Here is a 15,632-nt window from a genome sequence, read left to right on the forward strand (position 1 = left end):
ACCTATCATGGACTGAGGGCTGTCATTCCCACCAAGTCATAAGGCTGGAGAAGCCCAGCATAGTTCATCTTAAAGTGATCATGGTGCAGCTAGGAGTGGGCCTGGGCAGGTCCAGAGGGCGTGAGAACGCTAACTGACCAAGTGGAACAATCTCACGTATCACCTGCTTATGTTGCATTGATGCCTCTCTCTAAGCTCATGCCGATGGCCAGGGGTTTCCTATGACCAGTTGGCAAAGGAAGAAAAGAAAATCCAGGCCTAACTCATGGAGGGGTTGACTGGGTCTGTTGGTGTGAGCTGAAAAGAGACTGTTCTGCATTACAGCTCCACTCAGGGGACTCTGAAAAGAATAGGAGGGCAGGAGAAAATCCTCCCCCCATGGGCAGAGCTGCAGACACTGCTTTAGTCTTCCAGTTTGTGAAGAGAGAGAAATGGCTTTAGCTAAGACTGTGCTGTGAGTCCTGAGCTGTGGCAAGTGGTTCGGCTGGTGGGTCAGGGGTTTGGATGGAGCAATATTGGAAGATTGGAGATGAGGTGATATAGGAGAAGAGCATACAGAGGGGGCCCAAAGTGTAGGGGTTGTTACATCACCTATGAATGCCCACCAGAGAGAATCTACTACAGAATCAGGGACTCGACAATCAGCTGGACAGAATGACGTGGCCTGCTCTCAGCCTTCCCAGTGCCAGCACAGTGGGCCCGTGAAATGGAATCACCATGGTTACAGAAATGAGAACAACGCATACACCCATCATGGCAGAGCAGATGACTCTGATCGTCATGAGGAGGTAGGCTTGCTGCTGCATCATGGGGCCAGGAAGGAATAGGTTTGGAAATTAGAGGATTTATCGGGACCATATCTTGGTGCCCAGGTTTAGCTGCAGGTGGGCAATTATTGCAACTACAAACTGATAAGAGCATGGTAACCAAGGGTTCAGACTCTTCAGGGATAAAAGTCTGTCCATTTCAGCAAACAAGCCACCTAGACCAGTAGAAGTGCTGGTGGAGAGTGGGGGAAATCTAGAAAGAATGGTGGAGGAAGGAGATGATGAATATCAGTTCCAACCTAGGGACCAACTGCAGTGGTGAGTGGGGGTCTGCTTTTCTTCTAATCGTCCCACACCAGCCACTCTCTTTGGAAGACTGCCACCTGGTAACTACACTGCTTTGCCCACAGGTGCAGAGCCCAGAGGTGCCTGGGAGTTTCCATTTCCTCAGGGCCCCCCTTAGCCAAGGGCTGACAGAGTTTGTGAACATGAAGTCCAGCTCCTTGCCTCGATGGGGACAAACTCACAAGTCTCTCCCTTGTGAGGCTCCACCTGAAATCTCACAACCTTGGGTCCTTCCCTTTCCATGGCCTGCTCCCCTCACTCTCCTATCAGTTTCTTCCAGGGCCGGTCTTACTAAACCACTGCCCTTACAATCTTCCTCTCAGAGTCTGCTCTGGGTAATCTCCCACTACTTAACGGGGAGATTAACGGGGTGGGGGGTAATAATAGGTCACATTCCCTGGGCATCTACCATGCGCAGGGCACTGTGGTGAGAGGTCTTACATTACCAGGTCCACTGAATCCTCTAGAACTCCCCGCTCCCCGACCCCAGGTGCTGAATAAACTCTCAGCAGCAGAGCTTAGGGCTGTAGGGCACAGGCCCAGGAGCCCAACTATCTGGGGTCAAATTCTGGTTCTGCCAATGACTGGCTGTGTGACCTTGGGCAGGTTACTTTCCTCATTTGTAAAATGGGGATAATAATAGGGTCTACTTCGCAGGCTGTTTATGAAAATTCGAGGAGTTAATGTAAAGCATTGGAATGCTTTGTAGATGTTTGTTAAATGAACAGATACTTCACAAGGGGCAAGTAAGACTTAGAAAGATTAATGAACTTGCTCAAGTTCACCCAGCAAAGGGGCAAAGTCAAGATCTGTATGATTTCAAAATCCAATCTCTTAACTACGACGGTATGCCACCTCTGGTCAGGCCTACTGCTCCTTCGTTCCCCTTAGTATATTTCAAAAGCCCCACTTTTCTCCAAGACCACCCATCGCTGGCTGGTCTTTGCTGGGAGACCACAGGAGGGGCCTGGGTCTCCCTGTGGCCGCCCTTGTGGTTGGGGTTCTCTATCACTGTGGATATTGTCTTGTCTTGGAGGTGCTGCTGTGTGTTAATTCTCAAGGGGATCTCTCCCCAGACCTTCATTTTCTTTATTTCATTGCCAACCCCTGTTCCCCACGCCTCCCAAAAAAGTAGAGAGAGACTTTCCTTCACTACTGAAGTGATAGCTTATGAGAACCTTTTTTTTTTTAACTTGGAAATCCTTTTCTCAATTGCCAAGGTAAATGAGATAATAATTTAAAACATATGGAAACATGTAAGGGGGGAGGGAAGTGAGAAAACTCTCACTTGCCACCCGTGTGGCTTTCTGAGGCTGCTTCACTCACCCAGCCTTGGCTCACTGGGGCTGTCACCGGCCTCCCCTTGGACTTCGGGATGACACACCTGGCAGGCTTGGTGAATGTCCTTATAAGGCAACTGCGGTGCCGCCCCCGTGGCTTCCCTGGCCTGCTTTTCACTAGGGCAATGAAGCAATGTCCCTGAACTGGGGAGGGAGGGGACAGCTTGCTCTTAATTCTCTGATAGCCCCACTCCGGCGGCTCTACTTCCTCTTCTGATGGTTTGAATGTGAGAAATCCAGCTACAGGAGAACATCAAGAAGGAGGCCATTTATCTCCGTGCTATTCACGGAGCAAAATGTATCAGGCAGCTGCTGTATGCCATGCTCTTTAATCTCATGGGGTCACATGAGGACTGTTACAGGAAAGGGAAGAGATCCAGATGTGGTGCTGAGCTTCGAGGCTGCCCGGGATCCAACATTAGTTTCATTGTTTCTTATTTTTGTGAGGCCCTCAAGGTCCACGCAGGTCCCAGGACTTGGGAAGGGAGGTAACTCCTTTTGTTAGAAAGGAGAAGGGACATCGAATATTTAATGTCATAGGTACCAAGCCCAGTGCTTTACATCCATCACCTCATTTAATTCTCAAGGTTATCTGTGAAGTAGGTATTTGGGTTTACAGTGGAATTTCCCTGAAATATCTGCTCTGATCTATCTGGCTGCTCTCTACATCCCGGAGTCAGCCAGGATGAGGCCCCTTGGGTTATTTACATTTTAACCTCAAAGGGTGTTTTCTGTTTTTCAGCCTAAATACTTACGGCTCAGCTCAGTCCCAAGGGTTTCCTCCCAGCTCAGATACCCAAATCAGCTGCTCCCGCCCACGGCAAGTGCTCGACTCCTGGCTGCCCACAGCCACCAGGGGCCCAGGAGGCCTGGCTGACCTGCAATTCCACCTCCCCACCCATCATGAGGGGAGGGGTGGAGGCCCCAGACCTTCTACCACTTCACCTCTGGGCTCCCGGCTCACACCCTATGCCGTCCCCTTCAGTTAGTCTGCTCGGGATCCAGCTTCTGTGCTGAGTAAAAGACCAACATCACGTTGATGCTGGGGGTTTCCCAGGGTTTCACCTTCTTTGGAGAACAGGTGCTGCAGACATAAACATCTTTATGACCCAGGCTAGATTAATTCCCCCTGCGACGCGTTCTCTCCCATCTCCTCTTTCACAGCTCTTAGCACACGTTTTTCTCATGAACTGCCGGGAGAAAATTGCACTAGAAAATCTGGAAGCATATCTAGATGGCTTCTCTGGGTATGAAATTTCAACCACCCTCCCCTCTGCCAGTTTCCCCCTCCGTCACCTTCCTCCATCCTCGCCTTGCTGCCTCCACTCTGGCCACACTGGTCTCTTGCTGCTCCTTAAACATCCAAGGCTAGGGTTGCCAGATAAAATACAGGTTTCCCAGTTACATTTCAGTCTCAGATAAACAACAAATGATTTTTTAGTATAAGTATGTCCCAAGTTAAATTACTTCTTGCTTATCTGAAATTTAAATCTAACAGAATGTCCAAACTTTGCTTTCTTTCTCTTTTCTTTTTTTGCTAAATCTGGTGACAATGCCAAGCTCATTCCCGTCACTGGGGATGTTTGTCAGTCACGTGACTCCCCCCTCACTGGACTCTGGCCTTGGCCCAGATGCCCTGTCTTCAGGGAGGCCTCCCCTCATCCCTGCATCTGAAAGCATGGCCCCATCCCGACCTTCCACCTCCCCTTGCCTTATTTCCCCCTCAGCAGCACCTGCCTGACTTGCCCTCACATATGTGTTTTCTGTCCATCTCTCCACAAGCACGATCACGTCATTAAGTCAGGGATTCACATCAGTTTTGTTCACTGCCATGTGCCCAGTGTCTAGAACAGGGCCTGGCACAAAACAGTCACCCCAAGCCATCTGTTGAATGAATGGATTATTCTGCATAATCAGGAGAGAGAATTTTGATTTTTTCCAGTCAGCCCAAGAAAGAGAAGGTAAGAGAAGAAGGCCCTGAGATAAGAGGGGGAAGAGTGAGGAGAGGGGAGGGGAGGAGAAAGACAGAGACAGACAGACAGAGTGAGACATAGAGACAGAGACAGACAGAATGAATGAATTGAGAGAAGAGACAGGATGCAGTCTGAGACCGCTCTCATCTGTGGGTGACTTCAGAAGTGTGGGAGCCCATGCAGCTGCTAGAAGACTTTTGCACGGAGGGGCCATACCATGCATACGATGTAGACTTTGAGAACACAGGCTTTGCCACAGACTCAAAATTTGAGTCTGGGCTCCACCACTTAACACTTGTAAGGCTTTAAGCACGGAATGCATCTCTAGGCCTCAGTTTCCCTATCTGTTAAATGGTAATAACAATATTACCCAGTCGTGGAGCAGCTGGGAGGCGTAAATTAGATACGTGTCAAGCACGTAGCGCCAGGTCTGACCCCTGGCAAGTGCAGAAGGGAAAACAGCTGCCAGTGCTCCTGCCATCACAGCCATGCTCCTCCTGATCATGAAATGATGCCCCCCCCACCCCATGATTGCCTCTTCAATTTTTACTGACTCTCAGTTGCTGACCATTTTTTAAAAAGCAGCAGTGGTTTTGTTTTTGTTCTTTTTTGGTAATCACTGTGGCCCATTAGAGATTAGAGAATAGCTGGCGGGTGTGCTCTGGGTGCTGAGAGGCCAGTGTCGCTTTTCTGCCTGTGGCGTGACTCACCCCTCATGCAGCCCCAGGGATAAGTCTCTGCACTCAGGTGGCTTGGAGGTTTTGGGAAATAGTTGCCACCAGTGTTAAACCCAGGGCGTCAGAGGCCCCTGTCGCTGAGCACACAGGACAGGGTGCAACCTGTCTGGTCTTGACATGTGCTGGCTCTGTGACCCCCGCACCCCTTAACCACTCAGCTGCACGTTCTTCCTGTGGAAAACAAGATGGTGTTTCCTGGTCTGTCTTTCTTCCAGGTTTGGATGACCACGAAATGAAAGAGGCTATGACAAAAGCTTTGGCAACCCTCAACTGCTATATAAAGCCCAGATCGTGTCATCGCATTGTCTGCATGACAAGGGGGAGGGTGTCCTGACCTGCTGACTGGGGATCATGGGCTCTGTGGACATCTTGGTGTCACCCACTCCCTGTACCTCATAGACACACACCCTTTTCCTGGCGCCAGGATCAAATACCACTCAGTGATGTGTCCTCGGCGTGGGGGTTAAAATGACACAAGGCCCTCATTCCTGGGAGCTCCACCACTGCACCCCCCTCAGTCAGGCCAGCAGGTGTCTGCCAGATGTTCGAATGCAGGAAATTAGCGCCAGCTCTGAATAAACATCTTTGCACTTTGCTATATTGGTAACTGGCTGTACTCTTGTAGGAGTGGACACACTCCTGGAAGTCCCCCGGTTCCCAGCCCCGATGAGACACACACGCTCCAGCCCCTCCCCATCGTAGCCTCACCGTTTCTGGGGAACACTCATTCTTAGGTGGCAGCACTGTCCAGGGCCAGACGATGCCTCCTGCAGCAGACAGGCAGGCTCAGGATGTACTGGTGCCCATGACCTCAGCCTGTGGGCCCGGGCCTTGGCCCAGCCCATAAAGCCAAGTCACCTCTGAGAAACAACCTTCTCTCATTTGGCCAGAGCCAGCCCCCAACTACAGCAGGCAGGGTCCTTGCCTCAGGCTCTGCAACTTAATGCATTTATAAGACAAATAATAACCAAGTGACTACTATGCACTATGTACTCGGTGCTAGGAACTCACCAATGAACAAAACCAATACTGAATTTCCCTTCCTTCATGGAACTTCCATTCTAGTGTGGGGAGGGTACGGGGTACAGAAAAAGTAAATAACTAGATTCTGAAGTGTGTAAACAGGTGACAAATGACGTGGAAAATTAGCATGGTAAAGAGGGTAAGGGTGAGTGCAGGGGGAAGGGAGCAGCAGGTTCCACGGGGAGGTCCACAGAGAATGTACCACCTGAGTCAACACCAAGGAGGTGAGCACCTGGGACGGGAGCTGGGAAACATTCCACGAAGGGGGAACAGCCAGTGTGAAGGCCCTGATGCCTTGGCCACCGCCTGGTGTGTTCAAGCAATCAGGAGACCAGTGCCTAGAACCCAGTGAGTGGGGGAAGTAGTGATTTGGGAAACTAGCAGTGGCCAGGTGTGGAGAGCAATCCTGGCAGGTGGCAGCGGGAGAAAAGTGGCTCCGAATCAGCTGGTGGCAAGGGCTGGCTCTGGTTTGGGAGTCCTTGAAGTCTTCATAATGTGGGAATGCCTTCTTTAAGGAAAAATTTGCAATTACAAATATGAAATTAAGCACAGGGTTTTGGAAATGCAAGCGAGGACCCCTGAAGCTTAGGTTCCTTAACTTCCCGATGGTGGAGCTGTGGACCCAGGGCCTGTGCTTGGGATGGCTCCGGAGGGCCCCACTCACCCCAAGGCAGCACCCTCCTCCCTCTCTCCCTCCCCTACAGCATTGCCCTTCTGTGACTTCTCTCCTGGTCCAAGCTTCCCGTGACATCCATCTTAACCAGTGTTTGCACAGATAGCAATGGGGACAGAGAGAGGACCTGAGGGACCACCGTGTCCCCAGCCTGGCCACATGGGTCAGAGTCCAGCCAGCAGGGATGACCGTGACAGTGAGGGTGGCAGGGAAGCCCGCCTAGGAGGGGAAGGACAGGAATCACGTCTCCGCAGAGGACATTTCTCTGATTTTGTGGTTCTGTCCCCATCCAGGAAAAGAAACCAGGAGGGCAAGCACACACGCAACATGAAAGGAGGCTGGGGTCCTCTCCAGGCCCCGCACTATGACCCTTCAGGGAGTAGCTGCACGGGGCTGGGTCCCGGAAGATGAGCTGGGGGACTCTCTTAAGCTGGCTGGTGAGCGCCACCCAGGGAGGCCCAGGCTCTGCTTTGGAAACCAGGAAGGGGCTGGGGACAGGAGTGGAGCAGGCGGGGAGAGTGAAGAAAGGAATTATTCAGAGACCAGTTATGAACTATTAGCAGTGGGGAAAGAAACCAAGATGTTTGGGGGAGTGGTCATTACGTTCCTCTATGTGATGTGGCTTCTGCGGGGCCTGGTTAAATACGAACTATGCCCGCCCTCCCTCCCTCCCTCCTCCCTTCCTCCCTCCCTCCCTCCCTCCTCCCTTCCTCCCTCCCTCCCTCCCTCCCTCCCTCCCTTCCTCCCTCCCTTCCTCCCTCCCTTCCTCCCTCCCTCCCTTCCTTCCTTCCTTCCTTCCTTCCTTCCTTCCTTCCTTCCTCCCTCCCTCCCTCCCTCCCTCCCTCCCTCCCTCCCTCCCTCCCTCCCTTCCTTCCTTCCTTCCTTCCTTCCTTCCTTCCTTCCTTCCTTCCTCCCTTCCTCCCTCCCTCCCTCCCTCCCTCCCTCCCTCCCTTCCTCCCTCCCTCCCTCCCTTCCTTCCTTCCTTCCTTCCTTCCTTCCTTCCTCCCTCCCTCCCTCCCTCCCTCCCTCCCTCCCTCCCTTCCTCCCTCCCTCCCTCCCTTCCTTCCTTCCTTCCTTCCTTCCTTCCTCCCTCCCTTCCTCCCTCCCTCCCTCCCTCCCTCCCTTCCTCCCTCCCTCCCTCCCTCCCTCCCTCCCTTCCTTCCTTCCTCCCTCCCTCCCTCCCTCCCTCTCTTCTTTCTCTCTCTTTCATTCATTGATGAGAAAAGATCCCATTTAAAAGTAGCTGGTTTATGTAGACCCTTCCCAATTAAAAAAAAAACATAATAATTTTTCTTTAAAGTGCCAATTGCTATCTTTGTCTAGATAGAGACATTTAAGCAAGTTTGGATATGATATGGAAATTTTGATTAATTTGTTTGAATGGGACTCTTTTTTTTTTTTTTTTTTTTTTGTGGTACGTGGGCCTCTCACTGTTGTGGTCTCTCTCGTTGCGGAGCACAGGCTCTGGACGCGCAGGCTCAGTGGCCATGGCTCACGGGCCCAGCCGCTCCGCGGCATGTGGGATCTTCCCGGATCGAGGCACGAACCTGTGTCCCCTGCATCGGCAGGCGGACTCTCAACCACTGCGCCACCAGGGAAGCCCTTGAATGGGACTCTTGTTGTAATATAATCCTTTGTCTTTTGGAATAAATCAACCAAGAAGCATTTATAGCACAGCTGCTATATATGCAGTTTTATTTTAGGGCCTCCTTATTCAAGGAGGTTGAATCCAAAATCCTACTCCTGGAGGTGATTTTGGTCTGGCTGTGAAGTCAGTGCTTCTGTCTGTGGGGAGACAGGTCGATGACGCCATGGCATTGCTTCTCAGGCCTTACACGTGACTATTTCTCTTGTTATTCGATGTATTTTCCCTGGACTGTCGCACCCACACCAGAGACATCACCACCCTCTGTCAAGCTTTCAGTGCCAAATCAGTCCCCAGCCTGACTTCCCGCTACCTCCCAGGTGCTTTTCCAGGATGCGGAGGACTGCAGGCTCACTCCGTGAAACCCCCTCTCCCTTTGGGGTGGCCTGCCTGAAACACACGCATGTGACCACAGCCCTGGTCCAGCCAGGAGCCTCCACTGGTCGCTGTTATCCACATCAGAGGTCCAAACATCCGGAAATGTAACTTGTTTTTCAAGTAAAGTATTGCATTGAACACCAGTAGAAGAAAGATGGGAAGTTATTTTATTGGTAGACATGTACTTTACAGGCAAATGTTTATAACATTTGCTTGCTCTAAAGCCAGCCACTCTGAATAATGAGGCTATTTTCAAAAGCATAAACATTTGACATTTATGGTCATGGATGCACTTGCAGTTTTTATTTTTTAATTCATTAATTATTTTAGTATAGATGATTTACAATGTTAGTTTAGTTTCAGGTGTACAGCAAAGTGATTCATATATAGATAGATAGATAGACAGATAGATAGATATAGATATAGATATAGTCTTTTTCAGATTCTTTTCCATTATAGGCTATTGCAAGGTATTGAATATAGTTCCCTATGCTATACAGTAGGTTCTTGTTTTATCTATAGTAGTGTGTATCTGTTAATCCCAAACTCCTAATTTATCCCTCCCCCACCCTTTTCCCCTTTGGTAACCATAAGTTTGTTTTCAGTGTCTGTGAGTCTATTTCTGTTTTGTAAATAAGTTCATTTGTATCATTTTCTTAGATTCCATCTATAAGTGATATCATATACTTTGTCTTTCTCTGTCTGACTTACTTCATTTAGTATGATAATCCCCAGGTCCATCCATGTTGCTGCAAGTGGCATTATTTCATTCTTTTTTATGGCTGAGTAATATTCCATTGTATACATGTACCACATCTTCTTTATCCATTCATCTGTCAATGGACATTTAGGTTGCTTCCATGCCTTGGCTATTATAAAAAGTGCTGCAATGCACAATGAGGTGCATGTATCTTTTCAAGCTAGAGTTTTCATCTTGTCTGGATATGTGCCCAAGAGTAGGACTACTGGATCATATGGCAACTCTATTTCTAGTTTTTTAAGGAACCTCCACACTGGTCTCCATAGTGGCTACACCACTTTACATTCCCACCAACGGTGTAGGAGGGTTCCCTTCTCTCCACACCCTCTCCAACATTTATTATTTGTAGACTTTTTGATTATGGTGCACTTGCAGTTTTAGATCAGCCTCAGCATCCAATTTATTCCTGTATTTGTTTCTGTTGCCCAGTGTTGAGAAAGTTTGGCTCAAGATATAAGTAATAAAACTAGCAACATTTTTATGTTTTATTTTTACACATCTTGCCTTGCCATCTCAGGATGCTCTTAATTAAACAAATCCAAGATCTTGAATACAGAGTAGGAGAAAATGTTGAGTCTAATATTGAATCATGAACAATATCTAACTGCTTTCATTGCTTACGTTAAATGCAAAATTCACATCAGAAGTAGCTCAAATTTAAGATAGGTGCTCATGCAGTATTATCCTGACTGCACAGCTAACCATTATGCAGTAGGGAGTGAATGTGATCACCTAGGTTTTGTCAGCCTGCATTTGGTTATTCAGTTTACCATGGTCATGTATCTGTACAAATTGATGCAAGAGGGCATACACAGACCTGGATTTTAAGAAATCACCCGTAAAGAGCTACAGTCTTTCTAATCAGTGACACCTTTATTAAATATTCAAAATCATGAACCAAATCAGAAGAAAAGATCAATTCTTACGGTATCAAAGAGCATTTGCCCAGCGACATGAATTAGTGCATTTGTGGTCTCTGATATATTAGCATTTGACATAAAGCACTTGTGACTATGTTGATATAAAATTACAGTTGATTATTTAATGATTTAAAGTACATATTTTGGGTGGCTTTTTTTTAAAAAAAGAAAAATCCATGGACAGAGTCCAAAAGCCAAAAGGTAAAAGAAGGATATTTAGTGACAAATAAATCTCCCTCCACCTCATCCTCAACCAGTATTGTTCTCCCCAGTATTTTTCTTCACTGTTACCAGTTTCTTTTAATCCTACCAGAGACATTCTGTGTGTGTGTGTGAGTGTGTCTTAATTTGGGCTACCCTAGAAACAGACCTTGACACAAGGATTTAAATGAAGCTATGTATCTGGGAAAAGCTCCCAGGAGACTCCTGCAGGGGCTGGGGGTATGAGAATGGGGACGGAAGGCAGCCAATAAAGGGAAGATCATCGAGTAAATTCCACCATGAACAAACAGAGCGTAATGCCACCAGGGAACTCTGGGAGCCAGCATAGGGCACGTGGCCCAGTATTATTTCTCCTGTGGGGAAATGAAGCTGGTAATTTATAACCAACTGCATTGTTTGAGGGCTGTGCGGTGTGGGCAACCAGCCATGCGGCCGGGCACAGTGGACCCTGGTGGTCAGAGAAAACTCTCAGTCAAAGAAATGCAAGAGCTGGCCCTTTAGAATGTGCAGGTGTACCCTGAAATGGTAAGGAGCACGAGGTATGGGCAGGGCACCAACAGCATCTGCTACAACATTCTCCTAAAAACATTTGAATGAAATTTGAACCAAACATTTGCAGCAACCGTGGCCTAGCCCCGCGATTGCCAGGCTTCCACAGAGCCCAGTCTGAAGGCCATTGGCATTCGTGGGAGCAGCAAACGAAGCTTTCCAGGGTCTGGCTCCTGTCAACTACTTCTGGTTCCTTTCCCTCCTTAATCACAGTCAAGTTGTCCCCAGTGATACAAGCGATTTGTGCTGGCGGGCCCCACCGGATGGTGGAGCACACCTCCCTGCCTTTTCTCATGATGCTGTCTTGGCCTGGGAGCACCTTTCCCTTCCTCTTAGCTGTCTGATGCTACTTGTTCTCCAGATTCAGGTGAGTAGAAAGAATAAACTTTCCTTTTGGTGTAGTAGAGGGCTCACCGAGGTGTTTAGCCCAGAGCCTGACAGAGACTGTGCTCTCAGGGGTGATTATCTGCCCATATCCCCATCTGTCTTATGCCTTGGGGAACCTTCCCTGTCACCCCTGGGCTAGATTGGGATTCCACTCTGCTCACTGTCCTAGCACCCTGGGCTCACCTATTGGAATGATCTGTTTGCCTGTCTGTCTCGCCCAACTGTACCAGGAACTTCTTCAGGGCAGGAAGCAGGCTTTGCTCACCTCTGAATCCCCGTTGCAGGCAGTGTGGCTCAGTAGATGCTTTTGAACAGAATTCAACAGAGGGCACTGCACAGTGCCCCTTCTTTGCAGTATTTGTAGGAATCCTGAGGGAGCAATTGCTGCAGACAAGGTGGCCCTTGAATGTGTGTTAGGGGGCCTTGAATAAGACACATGCCTGTAAAGGAGGTTGCTGCCTCCTTCCTGGGGAGAGACCTGTAGACCTGCTCCTTAATTTGGCATGCAAGATTGTTTCTGCTCTTTTCATTTTTGTATTTGTTTAACGGATAGTCAGTCCCTCAGTCCATAAATATTTTCCGAGTCCCTGCTATTCTGGGCACCATTCTAGGGGATGGAGATATAGGGGTGCACATGACAGAAGGAGGTCCCACCTCAAAGAACTTCCCTCCCTTGGAAGGTGTAGAATAGTACAGAATGGAATATTCATTTGGACTAGCCCGCTGTCACTGGCGGGATCTGAAGAATCTGGAACAAGTGGGGCTCATCAGGGCGTGGCTGATGGAAACCTCAGGCAGTTGTAAGTAAAGGCATGGGGGCAGACATCCCAGTAGGAGGAGGGAACCAAAGGCGGTCAAGGACAGCCGTCATTTAGAAACATATTTAATGCATCTGTGGTCAGCATATTGGAAGTCACAAAGAGATAGAAGCCTCAGTCCGTCCCTGTGAAGATCTTCTGTCTACAGTGGGAGAGGAAAGTCACAGTTATCCTGAGGATTATCAACCAGTGAGGACCATCCAGGCAACCATTTTTAAAGACTTTTTATTTGAAAATAATTATAGACTCGAAGAACGTTGCAAAAAATAGCACAGAGAGGTTGTGTGTACCGTCACCCAATTTCCCCCAGTGGTAATACTTACATAACTACAGGACAATACCACAGCCAGGAAACTGACATTAGTGAAAGGCACAGATCTTGTTGGGATTTCCTTTGTTTTACATGTGAGTTACAAAATCATTTCACATGTGTAAACCCACATAACAACCATCACAGTCAAGATACAGAAGAGTTCTGTCACCACAAAGATACCCCTGGCGCCACACCTTTATAGTCACCAGCCCCTGCCCCCAACCCCTGGCTAGTGTTGAGTTTTGAAAGTTCTTGGTGCTCTAGACATGAGCCCTTGGCCACATGTGCGGTTTGCAAATATTTTCTACTTGTCTATAGCATGTCTTTTCAGCCTCTTTACAGGGTCTTTCGCAGAAAAAAAGATTTTAATTTTGATGAAGTACAACTTAATTTTTTCTTTTATGGACTGTGCTTGTAGTGTCACGTTTAAGAACTCTTCATTTTTCTCTAGGTTTGAAGGTTTTCTGTTTTCTTCTAAAAGTTTTATAATTTTACATTTAAATCTATGGTCATTTTTCAGTTAATTTTGTATAAGGTGTGAGGTTTGTTTCAAAGTTCTTTTTTTTTTTGCCTATAAATATTGAATTGTTCCAGCGTTTTCTGTTTTAAAAAAACTATCCTTTCTCCATTGCGTATCTTTTGCTTCTTTTTCAAAAATCAGTTGGCTGACCTGGGCCTGCCTGATGGTGTCCCCATGCCTGACAAGTACTCCTGGCAACCAGTTGCTGTAGAAATCAAATCTCTGCTGGGCAAGGATGTTTTGTTCTTGAAGGACTGCCTGGGCCCAGAAGTGGAGAAAGCTTGTGTGGACACAGCTGCTGGGTCTGTCATCCTGCTGGAGAACCTTTGCTTTCATGTGGAGGAAGAAGGGAAGGGAAAAGATGCTTCTGGGAACACGGTTAAAGCTGAGCCAGCCCAAATAGAAGCCTTCCAAGCTTCTCTTTCCAAGCTAGAGGATGTCTATGTCAATGATGCTTTTGGCACTGCTCACCGAGCCCGCAGCTCCATGGTGGGAGTAAATCTGCCAGAGAAGGCTGGAGGTATTTTGATGAAGGAGGAGCTGGACTGCTTTGCCTAGGCCTTGGAGAGCCCAGAGCGACGACCCTTCCTGGCCATCTAAAGTGGGGTGGAGCTAAAGTTGCAGACAAGATCCAGCTGACCAATAATATGCTGGACAAAGTCAGTGAGATGATTATTGGTGGTGGAATGGCCCTTACCTTCCTTAATGTGCTCAACAACATGGAGATCGGCACTTCTCTGTTTGACGAAGAGGGATCCAAGATCATCAAAGACCTGATAGCCAAAGCTGAGAAGAATGGTGTGCAGATTACCTTGCCTGTTGACTTTGTCACTGCTGATAAGTCTGATGAGAATGCCAAGACCGGCCAAGCCACTGTGCCCTCTGGCATACCTGCTGGCCGGATGGGCTTGGACTGCGGTCCTGAGAGCAGCAAAGAGTATGCTGAGGCTGTTGCTCGGGCTCAGCAGACCGTGTGGAATGGACCTGTGGGCGTGTTTGAATGGGAAGCTTTTGCCCGAGGAACCAAAGCCCTCATGGATGAGGTGGTGAAAGCCACTTCCAGGGGCTGCATCACTATCATAGGTGGGGGAGACACTGCTACTTGCTGTGCCAAATGGAACACGGAGGATAAAGTCAGTCATGTGAGCACTGGAGGTGGGGCCAGCTTAGAGCTCCTGGAGGGTGAAGTCCTTCCTGGGGTGGTGGATGCTCTCAGCAATGTTTAGTACTTTCCTGCCTTTTGGTTCCTGTGCATAGCCCCTAAGTCAACTTAGTGCTTCCTGCATCTCCACTTGGCATTAGCTAATATCTTCCCCCATGTCAAGATTTGGCTAGTGGCCAAGAGATGTAGCGCCAGGAACGCTTAAGCAGTTGTACGGCATCTCAGCTCACCTTTACCGCACCCTGGATTTGCCTACATTCTTCAAGTTCCCATTTGAATTCCTTAGAGGCTAAACCATTGTGCGTTCTAGAGTGCGTATATTTATATTATGCCTGTTAAAAGAAAGTGAGCTGTGTTAGCTCAGTTCTCTTTATGAAGTAGCTTATTCTGATTAGCTTTGTCATTGTTTCACCACTCAGCATGGAAACAAAATGAAATGCCAGTTGTTGGTAGGGAGGGAGATGAAGTTGGTGATCTATTAAATAAATAATAAAAATATACACTGGGAAAAAAAAAAACAGTTGGCTGTACCAGTGTGGATTTATCTCTGGCTTATCTATTTTGTTTTATTGGTCTGGGTATTTATTCCTCCATAATACACATTGTCTTGATTACTGTAGTTACATAGTAAATCTTAAAATTGGGTACAGTGATTCCTTCCTCTTTATTCTTCTTTTCTAAAATTGTTTCAGCTATTCTAATTCCTTTGCCTTTCCACATATATTTATAATGATCGTGTCAAAACCTACACAAATTTTGCTGGGGTTTTGATAGAAATTGTGTTAAACCTATAGATCAATTTGGGGAGAATTGACATCTTTACTGGGTTGAGTCTTCGAAGCTGTGAACACGGTATGTTTTTCCGTTTATTTACATCTTCCTTAATTTCTTTCATCAGTGTTTTGTTGTCTTCAGCAAACAAGTCCTGTACACCTTTTGTTATAATTATGCCTATACATTTTATTTGCAGGGATGGTATAAACGGTATTATGTTTTTAATTTTAGCTTCCACATGGTCATGGACAGTATATAGAGATACTATTGATTTTTGAATGTTGACCTTGTATCCTGCGACCTAGCTAAGCCATTAGTGCTAGATG

The 15,632-nt window shown here is 47.7% G+C and overlaps 1 pseudogene across 1 annotated transcript; it reads left to right on the plus strand.

Moving 5' to 3' along the window:
- The first annotated feature begins 593 nt into the window (after window positions 1–593).
- Window positions 594–14,968, plus strand: LOC309828442 (phosphoglycerate kinase 1-like; annotated as a pseudogene). Its single transcript has 2 exons — window positions 594–788; window positions 13,512–14,968. The product of its transcript is annotated as a phosphoglycerate kinase 1-like (transcript).
- Window positions 14,969–15,632: the final 664 nt, after the last annotated feature.

Source organism: Grampus griseus (genome assembly GCF_964374135.1).
Source record: "Grampus griseus genome assembly, chromosome: 1".
Taxonomy (NCBI): domain Eukaryota; kingdom Metazoa; phylum Chordata; class Mammalia; order Artiodactyla; family Delphinidae; genus Grampus; species Grampus griseus.